This window comes from Spermophilus citellus, assembly GCF_964194105.1.
Source record: "Spermophilus citellus genome assembly, chromosome: 3".
Taxonomy (NCBI): Eukaryota; Metazoa; Chordata; class Mammalia; order Rodentia; family Sciuridae; genus Spermophilus; species Spermophilus citellus.
This window is the reverse complement of record NC_138184.1, coordinates 177955831-177975877: the sequence shown is the minus strand read 5'-3', so window position 1 is coordinate 177975877 and position 20047 is coordinate 177955831. Positions and strand designations below refer to the sequence as shown.

Below are 20047 nucleotides of genomic sequence, written 5' to 3'. Positions count from 1 at the left end.
ACATCTCTCTTGTCCTGTCTTTTCTAATATCTTAATATTTCCCAAGCCAGCAAGACTGTGTATGAACTGTGTTCTTTGAGCAGTTTACATTTATGTATTCAAGGAGCAAACTGCTTCATTTCTTCGCTGCTGGCAAATAATAAAGTTATTTATTTCCAGTCAGTTCTTCACAGACTGGTCTTTGAGGGAAGGCTGTCATTCTTCTTCCACCACCTCCCTCCCTCCCATACCCATGGGCGTGCGCACATACACTCAGTTCACTCACTCACAAAGGACATGTTCCATTGTACTCCCCAGATGCACATTGCCTTTTCTGATGCTGTCCTGTTGCCTTTGCACTTCCTCTATTGAATTCTTGAATAGAATTTGCTGTGGGGGAAGAGAAGCAGAACCAGACTTGCTGTCCCCACCAAGGTTACATCAGCCTCCTTTTCCTAGAAGGCAGTGAGTTTCTTGCCTGGATAAGGATCTCCTTTAGGCCCCGATTAATGGATTTAGTTATGTGAAATAAGTCACTCCTCGAACACAGGGCTGTGAAGCTCACTGCTGCCGCCGATTGACTATCCCTTCTCAGTGGGCACCCTATTACACAGCTCTGAAGGGGTTAACTGAAGTGTGTCCCCAAGCTCAGGGCAGGGAACTCCTAGAGATCCATACCCCACCTGACAGCTTGTTTCTGTTTTTGGTAATGTGAGTTGTAAACCGAGGTGCTACAAAGCAGTGAGTGAGAATCATTTCATGTGGCCATTGATGTCCTTTTCTTAATGTTTCTGTATTGAGAACTTTCTTAGTGGTGAACTCTTATTACTAAGTGTGAGATATATATGAAATTCTTTCTCTACTCAATACCTGAAAACATCCTTTTGGCAATGCAGAGTTTATTTCCAAAGGTAAGAAAGAAAAGCAGTATGATCTTTCTGCTAGCCAGAGATCTACAGGGCAAGGAAAACACTGAAGTTCTGTCTTCTAAAATCAGCGACCTGAAAGGATCAGTTCAGTGTGTGGATCTGTCTTGGTTGGAACGTTCCTGTGGAACCCTTCTTGTTTCACTGCAGCTTGCTTAGACACAAGCCATCTGATTGCTCAACTCTGCATCAGCCAGTTCCTCCATGGATGTGGCATTATTCTGAGCTTCACAGTTCCGTGGCATTGCTTTTATTCTGAAAGATAGATTACACCAAAGCACATACCTGATAAAACGTATGATCTTTTTACATTTGTCCTCCTGCCACAGTGTATTCTGTTAGATTATACATCTTGTAATTCTTTGGAGACCTAGCAGGGATCTCAGTTTGGATCTTGGCTCTACTTTGCACATGCAGATAATTTTGAGGAGGTTATTTATCCTGTTTAAGCCTCAATATAAACATTATAAACATATAACTGCAGGTGGTTTCCTGCCTCCCAAGATTGTTGCTAGTGTTTTTCTAACTACACCTTACCTTACCTGTCACACGATGGTCATGTGTTATGTGTGCACACAGCTGTAGCTCTACCAGGGAGATTTTCACCAAATCCATTAATGGGAAAAGTCAGAAAAAGGAGCCATGCCAGCCTCCTCATGCCTGAGTAATGAGTTCCCTAAAAAGAAAACTCCTCCAAGACTCTGGAGCAAGAAACTTTGCATTGTCCTGTACCCTTGTCACAAAGAATGAACAACAGGTGGGAATAGTCAGAGGTTTCAGGAAACTCTCAAGTGATAACAGACATATGTAGAAACTATAGTGTTTGGCCCTAGATAAGTTAAAAGAATTAGGGACAAAATACAGAAGTAAAATCAAGGAGAGAATGATGAGTTCCTTGGAAGGAGCTCAGAGAACACCTCTCAGCACAGCTGACGGGGAGCTGCATTTGAAGGACAAAGAAGAGCTTGCTTTGTTGGGGAGGGTAACAGGAGGAATGGCACATTCTTGATTAACAGTTATCTCAGGGTATGGTAAAGGTGCACAAAGCTGGTGTACCCTGATACCTGTGTCCCACGCAGCCTCTAATATTGGTAGATTATAAAGAGTGAGGTGGGTGGACGATGGGATATAGCTGAAAAAATTAGACAAGAGCTAGTCTTTCTCTGGATTGTCCTGTGGACCCTCAGAGTCACTGATAGTCTTAAGCAAAGGAGTGACTTGGGCTCAGAAAATTCATTTTGGCATATACATTGGAATAAATGAGACAAGGGTCCAGGGGAAAAGAGTCCTAAAGATAAAGGTTACAAGCCAGAAATCTGGCAGTATAGAGAAGCACAGAGAATGGGAAACATTTAGGAGGTAGACTTAACAGGAGTCAGGAATGACTGTACTTTCTTAGGTCAGGGATGGTGTGGAGGGTAGTTCGGAAAATAAAGCATCCTATGCTTGAGCAATTGGGTAAATTGTGATGTCTGCAACCAAGGGTAACACAAAAGTAGGAATTGGTTTAAGGAACAAATAACTGGTTTGGGTTTGGATGTGCAGTATTCAAGGTTTCATGGAAGGTTCAAGCTCAACAGAGGAGCCTTGGCAAAGTATTCAGGTCAGAGAGTGACATATTGGCAATAGGTGAAGCTTCCTCAGTGCTTACAGGAAAAGTGTAGGAAGAGTAAACACCCTGCAAAACACTAGCATGGGAAGGGTGAGCATATCAACTATGCACAATGGTGAAGTGATTTTATACTATTTATCAATCATGAAGTCATGGGTGGAAATTGTCACTGCAGTTTCATCATAGCTGAGTCATCTAAAAGCAGATTATAGGTGACTGGGGAGTATTTGTAGACGGTAAGGAGAAGACTTATCAAACGTAGGTTGCTCATTCCAGTCTAACCAAGAATGTAAAGTAGTGCAGAAAAAGAAAGGCTAATGCAGCAAGGTAAGGTGCAAGGATGTCAGCATATTGAGTACTTCTAGAACTGTAATTCTTGCTCAGGGATCAGGAAGATGGCATGTATAGTTGACAAAGCTATTCAGTATACCTATTGTTTCCATAATACCAATTATATAATGTAGAACTCAACAAAATCTTCTTGGCAAATGAGGATATAAAAATGATGGAATGAGAGAATATCCTAGGAACCATGCCTTTAAAAATATTGAAAAGCTCTGGCGTGAATTCTGAGAAGGAACCAAGAAAGGCTGCAAGGGAATAGGAATAGAATGATGACCCAGAGGAAATAGAATGAATGGAATGGCGAAGAATGTGGCTAGGGGTATCTACTGAGGGCGAGAAGGACCCCTTGGTTCTTGGGCCTGATTGCCTCAGTGAAGGTGAGTGTAGCCACGGATCCAGCATCAGTGTTGTGGAGTTGTTTACCTGGACCAGGTGCTCATACAGCTTCTAGTACCCAAGGTATACACTCCACACCAAGTAAAAGTGGCTCTCTGCTGGAATTGATGTCTCTCTGTCCAAGGAGGGAGTTAGCATTGTGATTCTCCAGGGTAAAGTCAAGAGACCTGTTGAGATTAGTCCCTTGCATGCTGTTCTCATTAATCCCAGCCTTTCAGAGAGCCCTCTCTACTTCATGGTGGGGTGGACACTTTCCATTGTTATGAGGCCTTTTTTGGGCAGACGGCCCCACAGCTTGATAGGGAGTGGCATTTGGCCTGAGCCAGCTGGCCTCTCTGTCACGGTTCCTGCACCCCTGTATGTGGAGTGATTGCTTGGTCAGATGGGAGAGCAGGTGGGGCTGGGAAAAGTCAGCTGTAGCTAACAGGTCAATGCCTTCTGAAAGCTCTTGCCCTTTAGTCCTTTGAGCACCTGGCTTAGGTTTGGTCAGTGAGCAGGTGACCTTATACCACCTGAGCTGAGACTGTTCAAGGTCCCTCTGCCTGCTGCTGTGGCCTCCTGTGTATACTTATTTCAGTCTTGGAGGCAAATCACAGTTAGTTCTTGTCCTGAGTTAGCAAGGAAACCAACATCCCTGGGCAGCCTGCATTTGTCTAAAAGCATCCTTTTTCTTCATCTAGCATTATTGAGCCCCATACGTTGCCTTCCATGAGAGCAAAACAGTTTACCTACAGTCTCTATTTTTAGTTTATCTTCACTTGTCATGTGTGTCATGTTTTCTTTTGGTATCTTTGTCTAAAGGGAGACTGAGGCACATATATGAAAATCACTTGTCCCTTGATTCATGTTTTTTTTAACAGCACATGGGCATGGAGTGTGTGTCCTATCACTATGATCTTTGTATGAAGTGTCCTTATTTTGAATTACCTTCTTAGCTCTTGGGTATCAGGGTCATGCTAAGGGCACAATTCCAGGCGGTTCTCCTGTTAGCTAAGCATTGCAGGTGTCAAGGTAGCATTCTGTAAACCAGATTCTTTCTCCCAATTTGAAAGAGAATTTAAGGCTTCAGTGCAATCTAATATGTGGAGTCTTCTGCCAGCTGACTGAATGCACCCCCCCCCATTTGCATTTTCATGTTCTTAGAGGTGGTATAGCAGTACTTACTGTGAATTACAGACTGAGGCCAGTTGGGTGGGGATGGGAGGATGGATGTCACTTACCTTGCATAGAACTCATGGAACAAACTGCCTGGAAGGCAGCAGCCACTTGGCAGGGGGTTCCTATGTGGATCACAGCAGGTGACATATAATTAACCAGTTACCCAGTCACGTAACAAGACTAGAAAATAAGACTTCCATTTATGTGCCCTTTGGCATTTTTTGATTTTTCCCCCCTCCCTTTTTTCTCTCTTTTATTACAGCATTCTGACATGGGAGGCAATGAGCAAGGTTCTAGGTGTCTGGGGTTTAATAAAAGAGTATTGGTTGTACCCAGTGAACTAAAAGTGTGGCTGTGTCCCTCCACCCTGAATGCCTTTGAATAAAGTGTTTCATTTTCTTCTTTCTGTTTAACATCTCTTCTCCAGCCAATCCTAATTGGAATATCAACTGCCTGTTTCAGAAAACCAAAAACTTCTAATGAGAGGAGAGGAGAGAAGGTAAACAGGAATTTCCTCATCTCCTGGCCCTGGGAATGGCGGATCCCCATTGATTACCAGTGCCTAACCAAATTACACAATTAAAACCGATGTATGTTTAAGTGAGGAATCCCATTCTGCTCTCACAGAGGTGCTAATGAATCAGGCTGTTACTGTGGTTGGTTTGCTGGGCTTCTCTCTTTAATTAAGCAATTACAGGGTCTGCTGATACTTATGAATTCTTTTCAGATGCTTTAATTGAATTGCAACTTAATGGATATTTGTAAAGTGGGATATTCTTTCTCTTGGGACTTCCCAGTTTGATTCTGTCCCCACTGCCTACTTGTTTTCAGTTGGGTCGCATTACCAAAAATAGGCAGCTTGACATGAACTTCCTGAAGGTGCTCTAGTTCTTTACTTTTAATAACAAAATTATAGGAATTATAAGAATTGTGTTCATGTCAGGGGATCATAGAGGATCACTTACAGAAAAGAATTTTTTTTTTTTTGCAAGTACACTTACTATAAGAAAGGCAGTCTTCAATATATTTACAAACTACTTCTGCTCTTGAATTGCTTTTAATCTAGTAGTGTAGACAGCTTTATGGAAAAACAAATGCGGAATTATCAACAGTTTAAGCAACATACCATGAGCATTATCTTACTTCAAAAGTTTATTTTGACTTACAGTTCTGAAAGCTGGGGAGCCCAAGAGCATCTTGCCAGCATCTGCTCATTTCATGGTGGGGAAGCTGAAGGGCAGGTGAATACATACAAAAGAGATGATACAAGGGGCAGCATCATTTTTTAATGCTCTTGCATTAACTAAACCAGTCCCTTGAAAGGTATCAGCCCATCTTAATGATCCCTCCTAACAGGCCTTACCTTCCAGTACTGCCATAATGGCAATCAGATTCCAGCATGAATTTTAGAGGGATCTGTTTTATTCAACTTTTTCACTGCTGTGACTAAAAGGACCTGACAAGAACAATTTTAAGGAGAAGTTTATTTGGGGGCACACAGTTTCAGAGGGAGGTCTCAGTCCATAGACAGTCAGCTCTGTTCCTCAGGACTTGACATAAGGCAGAACAACATGGTGGAAGAGTGTGGTGAAGGGAAGCATATCAAGACATCACCAAATGTATTCCCCAAAGGCACGCCCCCAATGACCTATCTCCTCCAGCTATACTCTGCCTGCCTTCATTTACCACTCAGTTAATCCCTGTCAGGGTATTAATTCACTGACTGTATCACTACCATAATCTAAGCCTTTCACCTTTAAGCTTTCCTGCATTGTTTTACACATGAGTTTTGGGAAGTGGAGTGTGGGATGGGGGGGGTACACTTCACATCCAAACCATAATGGGGGCTTAGGTTTGGTTCAAATCATAGCAAGAGTGCAGGGGAAAGAAAAATTACTTCAGGAATGGAAAAGGTTTCCCACCATTTCAGCATCCAGCAAGATCTGGAATATTTTCTTCTGGCAGATTGGGTGTGATTTGTCTAGGCAGAACAACTTTGCCTATATCAATTCTCAGAAAGAGTTACCTGAAAGAAATAGAGGTATTCATCAGTCATTTTTTTTCTCTGCTTTTGTGTTGGTTTGTAAATCTCCTTCTCACTTCTCCTGACATTGAACCTTTGTTGCTCTGCCCTCAGCTCTGTCTCTGCAGATACACCATCACCCACTGGTCATGTGAATGAAAGTACAAACCCCCAATTACAAGCGATTATCTCCCATCTTTAGATCATGAATCATCTCCGGAAGGAACCACCTCATACTTGTGGGACATTCAATTGCATGGTTATTTAATAATTTTTTATATCCACTGGGCATAATGTGAGGAACACAGAAATACATGATACACTTTCAGCCTTCAACATGGTAGTTGTGTCTACTAAAGCAACAAATGTATAGACATGAAAAAAGAAATATTTTTTAGGATAAGGATAGGAGAAGCATACCTTAAATTATACAAATGAAGCAACTCAGGAGTTCATGAAACAAGAAGAATAAATGTGATACTTTCAAAAGAGCTGGTGTATAACAGAATCCAGAGAAGAGTAAGGCCGAGTGCTGGCTCAAGGCAGGGCAGGGCTGGCTTAGAGTATGCTGTTCCTCTGGGAAAACCCCTGTTTAGAAAGGATTCTGGCAAAGGTGGATCTGGTCAGAAGAGAGTAACACCCCTGGTAAGAGTCTAGAAATGCCAGTACCTGAGGATTAGCTGTAAGAATTGAAGGGCACACTTCTAGGAAATAATGAAATATGTCAAGGAAAAAGAGGGCTTGAATTTGTTCAGTAGCCATTTCAAATGTTTTTTTGATTCAGACAGAGTAAAAAATAAAGTCATCAATAAAAGTAGGATTTGTTCAGCATATTTGAAGGCAGTCACAGACCTTGGAGCTAAAACACTTGAAGAACAAGTCTTGCTTTCCTTTTTTCTAATTATTTCCATCAGACTGCCTTGCTTATACTGGTGACCTGGAGGTGAGGGAGATAGCAAGGCCCATATGGCAGTTCTGTGCCAGCCTGTCTAGGGGCTTCTGTAACTGAGGAAAAAACAGTCTGAGTGGTGGTACCTTCTGTGGATTCATACTGCCAGAGAGGCTGTGACTTCCCCTTTAAGTGTTCAGCACTCACTGTGTCAGTGGGTTTTGCTGCTTAAAAAAAAAAACAAAACATGGGTTTTGCTGGGTGTGGTGATACATGCCTGTAATCCCAGCAGTTTGAGGATTGTGAGTTTAAAACCAGCCTCAGCAATTTAGTGAGGCCCTAAGCAACTTAGCAAGACCCTGTATCAAAATAGAAAAAGGACTAGGGAGGTATCTCAGTGGTTAAATACCCGAGTTTAATCCCTGGGGAGGGAGTGTGGGAAGGAGGGAAGGTGGGGGGTGGGGGGAGAGAGAGAAAAGAAAGAAAAGATGGATGATGTTTTATTCTTCTGTAGAATAAGCCCTTTGGATGGATAGGTTAGTACAAAGATTCCTTTCCTTCTAAATTTTCTGACTAGTGCTTCTACTCTTTTATTCTAAAGCCCTCTAGTGGTTTTTTTCCCCCGTGTACTGGAGATTGAACTCAGGTTTGCATTTTTCACTAAGCTGCATCCCCACTCCTTTTTATTTTTGGTTTTAAGACAGGGTCTTGCTAAATTGGCTGGCCTCAAACTTGTGATCCTCCTGCCAAGTAGCTGCAATTACAGCCTAGTTACTTACTACTCTTGCCACTTTTGAGTTTTAATATAGACAAGCGCGAGTATCCCTGGCTAGGGACAAGGCCTATCCCATACAGAGCTAATGTGAGCCAGCACAGTGCTACAAAAGGTCAGACCCGTGAACTTTCCCCTAAGCTTTCCTTTTCAGCTAGCTCATTCTCCTTTTCTCCTAGTTGAAGGTTCTTTCTAAATCAGTTTAGGGTTGTCTAAGCTGTCTGGTTAGTTGGCATGTGGAGATGGAATGAGAAGTTTCCAGAAATCTGGTGACTTTTTCCTATAATCATGTTTCCAGTACCAGCTCCTATCTCTTGGGTTGTGCCCCTTCTATTCTTGTCACTGTCCCAGAAGAATACGTTTCAGTGTGGACTTTTCATCACCGTCTTATCAACTTACTGGCACTCTCCAAACAGCTACTTAGTAGTAGCAAAGACAATCAGCAACATCCTTCACTGGGCTATTCCACACCAGCCTAGCCCTATAGGGAAGTCTGTTTGTCTAGAATCATAATAGAAAATGGCAGAACCTGGATGCAGCACAGGGAGTGTAAATGGTTTGATAATTTGAAGTTAAAGAAAAATGTTTTGAAATCTGATAATGGGCAGCCCCAGGGTGATCAGTGTGTACTGCCTATGAGACTTCATCCTGGTTGCTATGGGAACCACCTCTCACATCCCCCCTTTCAGACAAATTTGACTGAGTTTAAAAATAAATAAAGCTGTTCCTCGTCATCAAAAAGTGGTTCTTGTCCCCTCTTCCGGACCCCAGCTCATTGCTCACCCAAATTTCTTTTGAGGTTTTCAGGAGCTTCCCCAACTGATGGGCCGGGTTTGAGAGTCTGTGCCTGAGCTTTCATATGTAGTTTGAGTGGGTAGCACTAATACAATCAAATATGGGCCAGCAGCCCAAACGCATCCTCCTGTTGACCTGGAGGGGTCATCTTAGATTTTTACTCCTGGGAGTGAACAGGGCCACTGACCACAGAATGCACTTTGTCATAGCCCTTGTTTAGGGGCTCTGAAGGGGGCCTAGAGAGCAGTTCCTCATTTCAGTGCCCTGAAGCGTTCCCAAATTCTGATGCAGAGTGGCAGATACAGACCTAGTAGGAACAAGAGCCACACTTTTTTTTCCATTTGTTTAAACTATTGATTTAATCCAGTTTTGGGTTGTTGTGTTGTTGTTTTAACTGAAGTTTCTTTCCTCTTTGCCTTGATAAAATAAATGTGATCTACCTCTCATCAGGCTCTCTATAGGGTTGCTTTACAGGCTTCTAGAGCAGGCTTTGGGAAAACTTTCCATTTCAGCTTCCAGAGTCCCTGTAGGTTTTCCTTGTTAGACATATTATGCTCTGTCATGCTTTACAATAGCATTCCTGAACAAACCCTATAAACTCACATGTTTACCTTCATTATGTATAGGAAGATATATAAATCAACTAGTCAGTCTGCAACTGGTAGAGAAGTTCCCATTTCCCTGCCCTTGCGTGCCTCTTTTTCCTTAGCTTGTACATCTGCTAGTGATTTTTCTAGGGTTAATTTGGGTGTTTTTATTTTTAAATTGGAACATGGTGTCTGTCTCTTCTCTGTGTGTGTTTTGGATGCAGCCCCTGTGCTAGGCATGCGGTTATTAACTCCACTGATATACCAGTTCACTCATTAGCATTTGCATTTTAAATTACAAGCTAGAGCAGACGACATTTATGCTATATTTGTACCATTGCCTTCTTCATGAATGATGTTGCATGTGCTGGGAATGCAGAAATAACTCTTCTAAGGCCCTAATGTATTTTTGTCTGTTTTTTAGAAAACTGCTATTTCTTTTTTACTCTTGATTCTCATTGTTTGATAGGGAATTTTTTTTTCTTCTTTTCCAAGTTTAGACCTATTTGTGAGCACCGCTGATTGGAAAGTGCTAACAACAGACCAACCCTTCAGTTCAAAATAGGCCTATTGCGTAGAACAGCCATCTTTCTCTCTCACGTGGTGTTCCTTGTAAGCAGCCTGCCTTGATTTGAGAGGAGGGAGTTTTCTCCTCTGTAGCTGGGTGGGTGGGAAGACATGGTAACGGATACTTGTTCTTGCTTGTATTTGTGCTCATATCCTTCTTTTTTTATAGTCGATTAGTCAGTAGTTATTAACACCTGTTATTGCTGGTACCACAATGGGGGAAAAGGAAATAGTGTATGCCTTCAAGGAGCTTCTTTGACAAGAAGCATTTAGATCACACTGCAGTGCAGCATATGAAATATTAGAGTGTAAAATGCCAGCTTAGTTGTAGGCCCCTTAATGAGAGTTGCCAGTAGTTAAGTCCTCTTGGGCAGCTCTTCCTCTTGGCAGATGGTGATTTCGGCATCCTGATCACAAAGACCAAATCAGAATTGCATGGTCATGGATTCCAGCCCTGTGATTGAGCCTCCCCAGGCTGGCCCAGCTCTGCCTAGCCTAGTCTTTGCTGGGCTCTGGCAGCAGGTCAGGGACAGAAAACATGCTCTGCTTGATAGATCTACACTCGTGCCTTTATGCTTTTCCTATGCAGTCTCCAAGTTTGGTTCTCTGAGTTTTGTTGCAGGGATCCTTCCTATAGGTGAAGTCTCACATTTAAAAGATAACTTGAAAAATCCAGTCACATTGGAAATAGATGAGCATTGTGGGTAGGCAAGCAAAACTTATGCAAATGATAAAAACTATTTCCCTACCTTCTTTATTTTTTAAAAATATTTATTTATTTATTTATTTATTTATTTATTTATTTATTTATTTATTTATTTTAGTTGTAGTTGGACACAATACCTTTTATATTATTCATTTATTTTTTAATGTGGTGCTAAGGATAGAACCCAGGGCCTTGCACTTGCTAGGCGAGCACTCTACCATTGAGCCACAACCCCAGCCCTATTTCCCTACCTTCTTTATAAAGCTTTCTCCCAAATAGTATTTGTTCTGCCAATTTATTGCTGGAATAACCAAGACACGGAAGAGTTGCCTTAAATGATCCAAATACACAATTTATGTTAAAGAACCTGATCCCTAGTGCTAGGAATGTAGCTGAGTTAGTAGTATGCTTCTCTAGCATGCAAGAGGTCCTGGGTTCGATCTCCAGTCCTGCCATAAAGAAAAAACCTGATTGCTTTAAAGTGTCTCAGTGCTGCACATGACATATTCAAAATAAAAGAAAAGGCATGGTATAGGGGGATAGCATTCTAAGCCTACTATCATGTTGCTCTATTTCTTGCCAAGAGGTTGGCCTTAAAATAAACATTCCTGCTTCTTATTCTCAGGGAGAATATAAGTCTTACCCACTGGAATGAGGGTTTGGTGATTAGTAGCTTTTTGTTCTTTCAGCATAGTAGCACTTTAGCACTTGCTGCTACCTTACATCTGAATCCTGCTGTGTGTTTGAATTAGGTTTGTATATATCCTTAAATTTTATTAATTATTCTCATAATAATTTCTTACCCCAGTATCTGCTGATTCAGAGTTCTAGAAATCTACACTCAGTACTGTACACATTGTTTGAAGTCAGATCATAGATAGGATTCATAGTTAGGTGAGGGGTCCTTCTACTTTTAAATATCTAACAGTTCAGCAGGGCTGGTTCCTACCTCACCTCTTCACATTAGCTCATCTTCCAGAAACAAAAGCACTCTTGAAGTTGTTTTTAAATGCAATGGACAAAACAAAATTGATAATGAATTATTACCTACCTTTATATCTCTTCTGTGGAGATGATCCATTTATGGCACATGAGGATTTGGGGGGGGGGGCAGTGGGGGTTGGCTTCTCTGGGCTCCCTGCTCCTAATGCGAGTTTTTATGCTTTCAGCTTCATTTGGCCTTTGCCTGTTAACCAAGCCAAACTGTCCTCCAGAAACTAAGCTGTTCCTAAGAGAGCAAGCCTAGATATCATGGAGTGGCAATTTGGTTTCTAGAGACTCAGGAGTGGCAAGGGAGAGCAGAGGATGCATTAGTTGGTGACATCAGTACAGTGAGATGAAGGTACATAGGGTGGCATGGCAGCAGGCATCTAGGTGGCACTCAAGAGTGTTCATTCAGTAACATTTATAAATGCCCCTTAATGATGCTGATGAAAGCTATTGAGGCAAACAGCTCACTACAGAGCTGTGAAATCCCACAGCCTATCTTTCATTTTTTTCATTTTATTTGTCATCTGGGTGAAGGTGCTGATTGCTACCAGTCACTCCCCATCCTACCATGCTGGTGCTCCAGAAGAGGAGGAGTGCCTTGACTGTGTCCTCCACCACCCAGCTTCTTGCAGTTCTCCACATCTACCTCCACTATGTCCTGGCTTCTGACAGAAACCTTGAATTTAAGTAGGTTAGGAATAAACTGCTTGAATGCATTTGTGCAGATAGCTTCTCTCACCAGCTATCTGAAGTGCTTTTTGAAATACACGGGAGCCCTTTGTAAGCTGCTTTATAAGCTGTGAAGTCCATTGTTGCTACTCTCTGCAGCCAGCGTGTCTCTAACCTAAGTAATGTCTACTTGGCCCACAGCCAGAGCTTGGGATTGCAAACTCTCGTAAGCAGCAAAGCCGCCCACCAGAGTCACTAGCAGCTGTTGCAGGTTGGAGGATTTGCAGAAATTGAGATTGCTGTTCCCAGATATTGGCACTTGCCTGGTGATGAATGACCGAGTCTGTGCGAGGGGACTGTGTATGCTTTCCTTCGGCCTTTTATTCTCAGTCCTCTATTGTGGTGCCTGCTCAATGGCCCCGTTGTGGAGGAGGGTGGCTGAATGGCAGGGTGAGTGGCCTGCCTCTGCCACCATTCCCTCCCTCAACTGGCCTACACTGAGACATTAAGAATAGTTCTTTGATCCCCTGAACTGGTTCTTGGGGCAGGAATTTCATGGCACATAGCACAAATGCCAAGGGCTGAGATTCCAACCTCGAGAGGGTAGAGAAATGAACTTCACCTAAAAGAGTGAAATGAGCTCCACTTCGATTCCTCTGGTGCCCTATTACCTTAACCTGCCCATCTGCACTGGAACAGCCATAGAGGTAAAACCAAAGACCAGCAAAGGTCCATTCTGATAGAGTCATTAATGGGTAGCATGCTTATTTCTGATATGATTGCCCAAGAGTGAAATTTTATAGGATGATGCCACTTTGTATAATTCTGATCACATATATCCAGACATATTCGTGTATGTATACACTGAAACTGGTGTTGCAATTCCATCTTCCTAGAGATTAAACTGCAAAGAATGAAGCATGAATGGCCTTTGCTAAGGGTCATCCATTCCCCCAACACCAACCCCTGCTGCCACTCTCTCATGTCACTCTTTCTATCACCAGCATATAAGTGTTTGAGGAACCTTGTCTTCTTCTCACCACTGAATCAGCCGTAATAGTACCTAGAATACTGCTTTACCATGAATGAATGAATAGACACAGATTTTTCTGGCCTAACATTTGATTGCTTTAAAATTCAAAAAACACTGTTCCCAAAAGGGCATTAGAGCCACAACAGCCGTGAAGTCACAGAGACCAAATTGAGTGTTTCTCTGGAGAACTGCACTAATGCCTACATCTATCCCCAAAGTCATGGAACCATCAATAAGTTACATAGCTGTTTTGGATCTTGATTTTTGGTTTTTAGTTTTTTGTTTGTTTGTTTGTTTCATAGAAACGAGAGGGTTGTATTGGATCTTTCTTAGGTTCATTCCTGGTATGACTTTCTAATAATAACAGCTCTTACTTAATGAGTATTTGCTATATGCTGTGGTTTCAATCTCACCTACAACCCTGAGGTAGGTACCATTACAATCCCCATTTTGCAAATGAAAAAAATGAGGTTTAGAAAAGTTCATTAACTTACTAAAGAGATAGCAGAGCACATCTTAATCTTAACCATATGTGCCCTCATTTAGAATGCAGTACCCATATTGCTGAGGAACACAGCGACCTAGTCTCACCTCAGATATTTTTGCAGGTAGCAAGGGGCTTTCTAGTCTTCCCTTAGGTCACTGCATCTGCCTATGCTCATGTTGGCTAGGAGCCAACCCAATAGTGCTTTTCTTGTGGTATGGCCAAAAGCAAAGCTTTTGACAATGGGTGTGTCCCTATTTAAGAAATGTAGTGATGAAGATGTGAATTTCCCGTCGTTGTTTTGGGATGAGATGAGAGCATGGTGGAGACATGTGATTGTAGAGAGAGCAGGTCAGACATGTGGGATGGGTTTATGAGCTGGGGCATTTATAGACAAATTAAACTTTAGCCTGAGTAAGCAAAGTCCTCAGCCAGTTATTACTGCCCTGACACTTCTAATGGGCCCTATGTAGCCCTTATAAATTATTCAGCTTCTTTACTAATAAAAGGCCCGGCAACTAGCCTAGTCCTGGTGATAACTTAAGTAGATAGCTTAGAGCAGGTTAGAGGGACAGAATATCTGCTGATCACCAATAAGCTCTTCTTTCTCATTTGGAGACAGGAGGGTTAAACTGTCTCCTTGAATAGCAGAATTTTGAGAGTTGTGGTTAGCCAGGGCTCTCTCAGGAGACTCCTGCTGAGGTTTCCTGGGCCGTTTCGACTGGTGCACCTTTCATAGAGTGGCATGATTATTAAATGTCCCAGAAGATAACAACCTATAAACATCTGAAGGTCCTCCCCCCACAACAATTCTTACACCTTTTTATTTTCTTTAAATTTCAAATTTAAAGTTGCAAAAATCTTCCATTTACTCTTTATTGATTTGTTAACATGTTGCCTTATTTGCTAGCTGCATATTTTTAGAATTAAAAGATTTTGGTCAGATTGCCTCTCATATCCATAAAAAATGGGGAAATATTTTTTCAGTCCCATATATAGCATATGTCTGGGATCCGTACTTCATGTGGTCACCATACTTGTTCCAGGGCAGCATCCATGATATTGCCTGAGTTTGGAATGTGAGCTGTGGCAGTTGTGCATCCCAGCTTTTCCAGGCCAAGTGTGAGGCCTCTGGGTTTTTGTGGATCAAAAGATATCATTCTAGCAGCTTTAGTTCTTCTCTTAGGCCCAGGTGTTTCCAGGTATGAGTAAACCTAGAAATAGTATTTAAGTGGGGTAGTTTACAGGCCTGTCTGGAAGCCTCTGGGAGTGTAAACATCCCTGGATACTATGTGTTGATTGTCAAGAGTTTTTCACACTGCCCTAGATATGATAGAAGCTTTATTATCCTATTTCATATTTCAGCAAATAATGAAGTATGGTAAACTAATTCATTTTTCCCCCAAGCATGTTTTGATTTTATTGTTTAATGGTATTCTGAGAATTCAGGGATTTCTTGATTAACTGTAAATATTAGCTGAATTCCAACCCACTGAAAGCTGTAGGACACTATGGAAAAATGGATTTCAAGGCCAATGCCTCCCAACATGCCAACTAAAAACCATGAATGACAGCTAGAATTCCAGGACTCTAGACTGCTTGTCTTGTTTCATGGCACAACATATTAGAAAGAGGACTCTTATTTTCTTCTTCTTTTTTTTTTCAATTTGCATATAATTTTTGTTTTTTGCTTTACCCCATCCACTTTGTTTCATGTCTTCTAGAATTTTCACTGAAACGAATGCAATGTAAATATGGGTATTTGTCCTTATTGATTGTTTCTTTCAACTTCACTAGGTCATGTTTTCTCATTCAATGGTAAATAGTCTTTATTTTGTACAACAAGAATTATCACGATAGTAATGTCACCATTTGTACCTCTTGGTCAAGTCTTTGGCCCCGTTGCTCTCTGTGATCCTGTGGAGGATTGAAAGAAGGTCGTTACTTTTTGGTACAGCAGGAAATATTCATCATAGTAGAGTTGATAGACAGCCTAATTCTAGAGGAATAAAATAGATGAGAGATGCATTAGAGATGTTTTTTAAGGAAAGTTGATAATTTGAAGACTTTCTCACCCAGATTCTGCGTTTCCTGGTGACTTTAAACAAGGTCCACCTACCGTGTCTGTCCTCACTTCTCTGATTCTCCCTGTCTGAGCTTTTGTAGGCTTTGCCCCCAAAATCATTAAGTGCAGGTTATAACCTAGCTGTGTCACCTTGGATTATATTAGATGGTAGCTGATATTCTTTCAAGGCCTTGATCTTATGAACTCTTTTTCTTAACTCTTATATTGTGAGCTTGAAATCAAGTCAGCTGATCAGTAAATTGAGCTGATTACATTTTCAGCCTGGCATAAACGTAATTCTAATTCGTATGAATAGGAGATGACAGTTTAGAAGACAGCCTGTGTCTTCCTTCAGTTCATCAGATAAACACTCTAATTGGATAACAGAGCTCAGTTTTAAAGTGTCCTGAGCTCAAAAGGTGAGCTAGCCAAGCTAATGCTAATACCATCGATCCAGTTCTCTAAAGAGCAATTAGGGCCCTAATGAGATGAGGACCTTGGATTTCTGGGATGGCACTGAGAGAGGTTGAGAAGTGTGTTGAACCATCTTCTCAGTACCTTGGGTCAGGCTGTGCCTTTGCTTCTGTCGCATAAATGTTTGTGTCCTCTTACCCAACCCTCTTTTGGCCCCAGTTCTTTGCTTGCTGGGATTGTAGATTTGTCGCACTAACCATTGGCTTTATCTGGGATTTGAGGTTTTTTTGTGTGTGTTTTTTGTTTGTCACATGCACATTTTTTAAGACTTTAGATTTATACACATAAGCTGAGAAACATGTAAGTTTAAAATTCTGTAAGCCCACTTCACACATATGGTATATTAAGGGTTCACCTCTACCAACAGCCCAATTAGTAATTGCTAATACTAATATGTTCCCTGTAGAATTGTTAACAGTTATCACAAGAACCTTATCTTTTGCATTCCCTGACTCATTTTACATGAACAATGCCAATGCAAGGATATTCCAAAGGAAGGGACAAATAATACAGGGAGCTAAATAAATGAAATCTTTATCTCCTAAATCACTTTGAATGGCAAATTCCCAGTGCTCCTTCAGTTTTTCCACCTCACTCCTGCCCTTATGCAAGTTTGTTTCCCCTAAATCCATAAGAAGGAAATAAAACAGTTTGACTTTTTTTTCTTTTTGTTTTCTTTCTTTCTTCTTTTTTTTTTTTTTTTTTCATCAAACTTAAAAGCTGTTCAAGTTCAATTCTTAGCAGGAAAATTCCCTTTAATGAGGCAAGTTTGAGGGAGGAGGATTTTAATCTCTCTCGGTTTTTTTTTTTGTTGTTTTCTTTTTTTTTTTTTTTTTTTTTGTGCTGGGGATTGAACCCAGGGCCTTGTGCATGGGAGGCAAGCACTGTACCAACTGAGCTATATCCCCAGCCCCTGGATTTTAATCTCTTAATGTTTGGAAGGAGATGAGATGTGCATACACAGTGAAAAAGTAAGTTTATAGCTTTAACTATTATATTCAAAACTGAATTACTCTCCCAGCAGCTTTTAAGGACAACAACAATAGGAAGGAAGGAAGGAAGGAAGGAAGGAAGGAAGGAAGGAAGGAAGGAAGGAAGGGAGGGAGGGAGGGAGGGAGGGAGGGAGGGAGGAGAAAGCTGTGTGGGTTTCTTTTTGTTGTTGTTTTGTTTTGTTTTAGAGGGCAAAAAAGGATCTCATCCACAGCATGTGCCTGGATTCTTGAATTAAAAAACACCCTCTATCCTCCGTAGCTCAGAAGTTTCTTTAGTTGGGGCTGGGGATGTGGCTCAAGCGGTAGCGCGCTCGCCTGGCACGCGTGCGGCCCGGGTTCGAGCCTCAGCACCACATACAAACAAAGATGTTGTGTCTGACGAGAACTAAAAAAAAAAATAATAAATATTAAAAAAAAATTCTCTCTCTCTCTCTCTCTCTCTCTCTCTCTCTCTCTCTCTCTCTCTCCCCCTCTCCCCCCCCTTCTCTCACTCTCTCTTTTAAAAAAAAAAAGAAGAAGTTTCTTTAGTTGTTTTGAACTTCCTCTCTAAGAGTAAGGTTCCTGTTTCAAACCCAGCTCCTTGTGCTGGGAAGGGAAGATTTGGCCTGCACATGGTTGAGTGTGGGTTAGATCCTCCAAAAAAAGAACAGATGCTTTCCTCAGCCTTTGTCAGGCTACTTGCTACCAGCCAGCTGTGTTTGGTGCTCCATCACTTTCTTTGAGCTCTTGTTATTTGGTGAGCCCCTTATTATGCTAAATAGGAGATAAAGAATGTCCTCTGAATCCCCCTCCCTTTCCTTCAGCTCTCCTCTTCTTACTTGACTTGAAAGGCAGTTGGAGTCCTGAGTCAAAACTTCTTCTACTTGGGAGCAGGGTTTTAGAGGGACTATGGTTACTGACCCCCAGTGAGTTCAAAGACCCTCATGAGCTCCAGGGTGGGGCTAACTTCTCAGACTTGTTTCCAGCATGGGTCTGGAGTAGATCTTTCATTGATGACAAAGTTTCCAGGGATATCAATGCTGGCAATTTACAGACCACCCTTGAGTAAATAGAAAGGGTCCCCTCTCCACACACACACCTTTTTTTCTTCTAGGTTTGGGAATTATGAGCTATCCATTGTACACACAAAGCCTTATTAAGGCTAAGGCTTTTCGATTCCCTTTAATGAGCCAAGTTTAAGGGAGGAAGATTTTAATATCTCTCTCTCTCTCTCTCTCTCTCTCTCTCTCTCTCTCTCTCTCTCTTTCGTGTATGTGTGTGTGTATGTGCTGGGGATTGAACCCAGGGCCTTGTGCATGCGGGGCAAGCACTCTACCAATTGAGCTATATCCCCAGCCCCTGGTTCTTAAAACCTTGCACCCATTAGTATGGATGTTACCAAAGAAACAAAAGAAGTATATGTTGGCAAGAATGTGGAAAAATTGGTACCTTGTGAAATGTTGGGATTGTGAAAGGGTGCAGCTACTATGGGAAACAGTATAGAGATTCCTCAAAAACTCTAAAAATAGAGCTGCCATATGATCCAATAGTTCTGCTGCTTGGGGTATATACCCAAAGGAAATCAAATGCATATTTCAAAAAGATATCTGCACTCCTGTGTTTATTGCAGCATGGTAGCCAATATATAGAAACAACCTAAATGTCCATCCCAAGATAAAAGATAAAGAAAAGATGATGTATATGTACAATGGAATGTTATTTAGTCTTTTCAACAAATTTTTTTTTTTTTAAAAAAAGGTGAAAAGTCCTGTCATTATCGATGAGGATGAATCTATAGGTCATTATGCTAAGTGAAATATGCTAGTCACAGTTACAGAAGGAAAAATACTACATGATTTTACTGATGTTAAGTAGGTAAAATAATCATCTCATAAAAACAGTAAAATGAATGGTGGTTGCCAAGGACCAGAAGGAGGGGGAAATAGGGAGTTGTAGCTAAAGCTTCAGCCATGTAAGATAGGTAACGTTCTAGAGACTTATTGTTAACCTATTGTTAACAAAACTATATTATACATTTCAAGTTAAGATAAAGTAGAGTCATATTGGGTTTGATATGGTTCTTACCATATTATAGATGCTGAGAGGGATTGGGGATGTGGCTGAGTAGTAGAATGCTTGCTAGGCAAGCCTGACACACTGGGTTCAACCCACTACCCTCAACCCCCACCCCACCAAAACAAAAAAATATGAGGAACCTACTTCTGAAAAGGAATTCTTTCTAGGATATAAAGCTAACTTATTTGGAACAGAGTCCTATGATAAAAAACTAGGGATGGACATTTGGGGCCAAGTAGTTGAAAAATGTGCCTGAGATCAGGGCCTTTCACAAATCCTGGCCCTTGCTCCCCTAAGGTAGTAAGTATAGGAATCTCCACAAATGGCCCCAGGTGTTATCTTGTATCACTGAGAAAAACAGAAGAGCTACTTTCTGTAGCTGAGGAACTCTTATTTCCTTTCCAATCCTATTTGAGCCTGAATGTTGGGAAAAAATCCGCATTTGCCACAGTGAAGGAATCAGCTTCTACTCATCCTTCAGTTCTTCCAAGAAGGTGGGGTGTATTTTTGTTTTATGTGATAGTGGGGAT

The 20047-nt window shown here is 41.4% G+C and overlaps 1 protein-coding gene across 1 annotated transcript in view; it reads left to right on the top strand.

The window, feature by feature from the left end:
* SND1 (staphylococcal nuclease and tudor domain containing 1) overlaps window positions 1-20047 on the top strand; it is a 413715-nt gene that overhangs the window by 264968 nt on the left and 128700 nt on the right. The window lies entirely within an intron of this gene.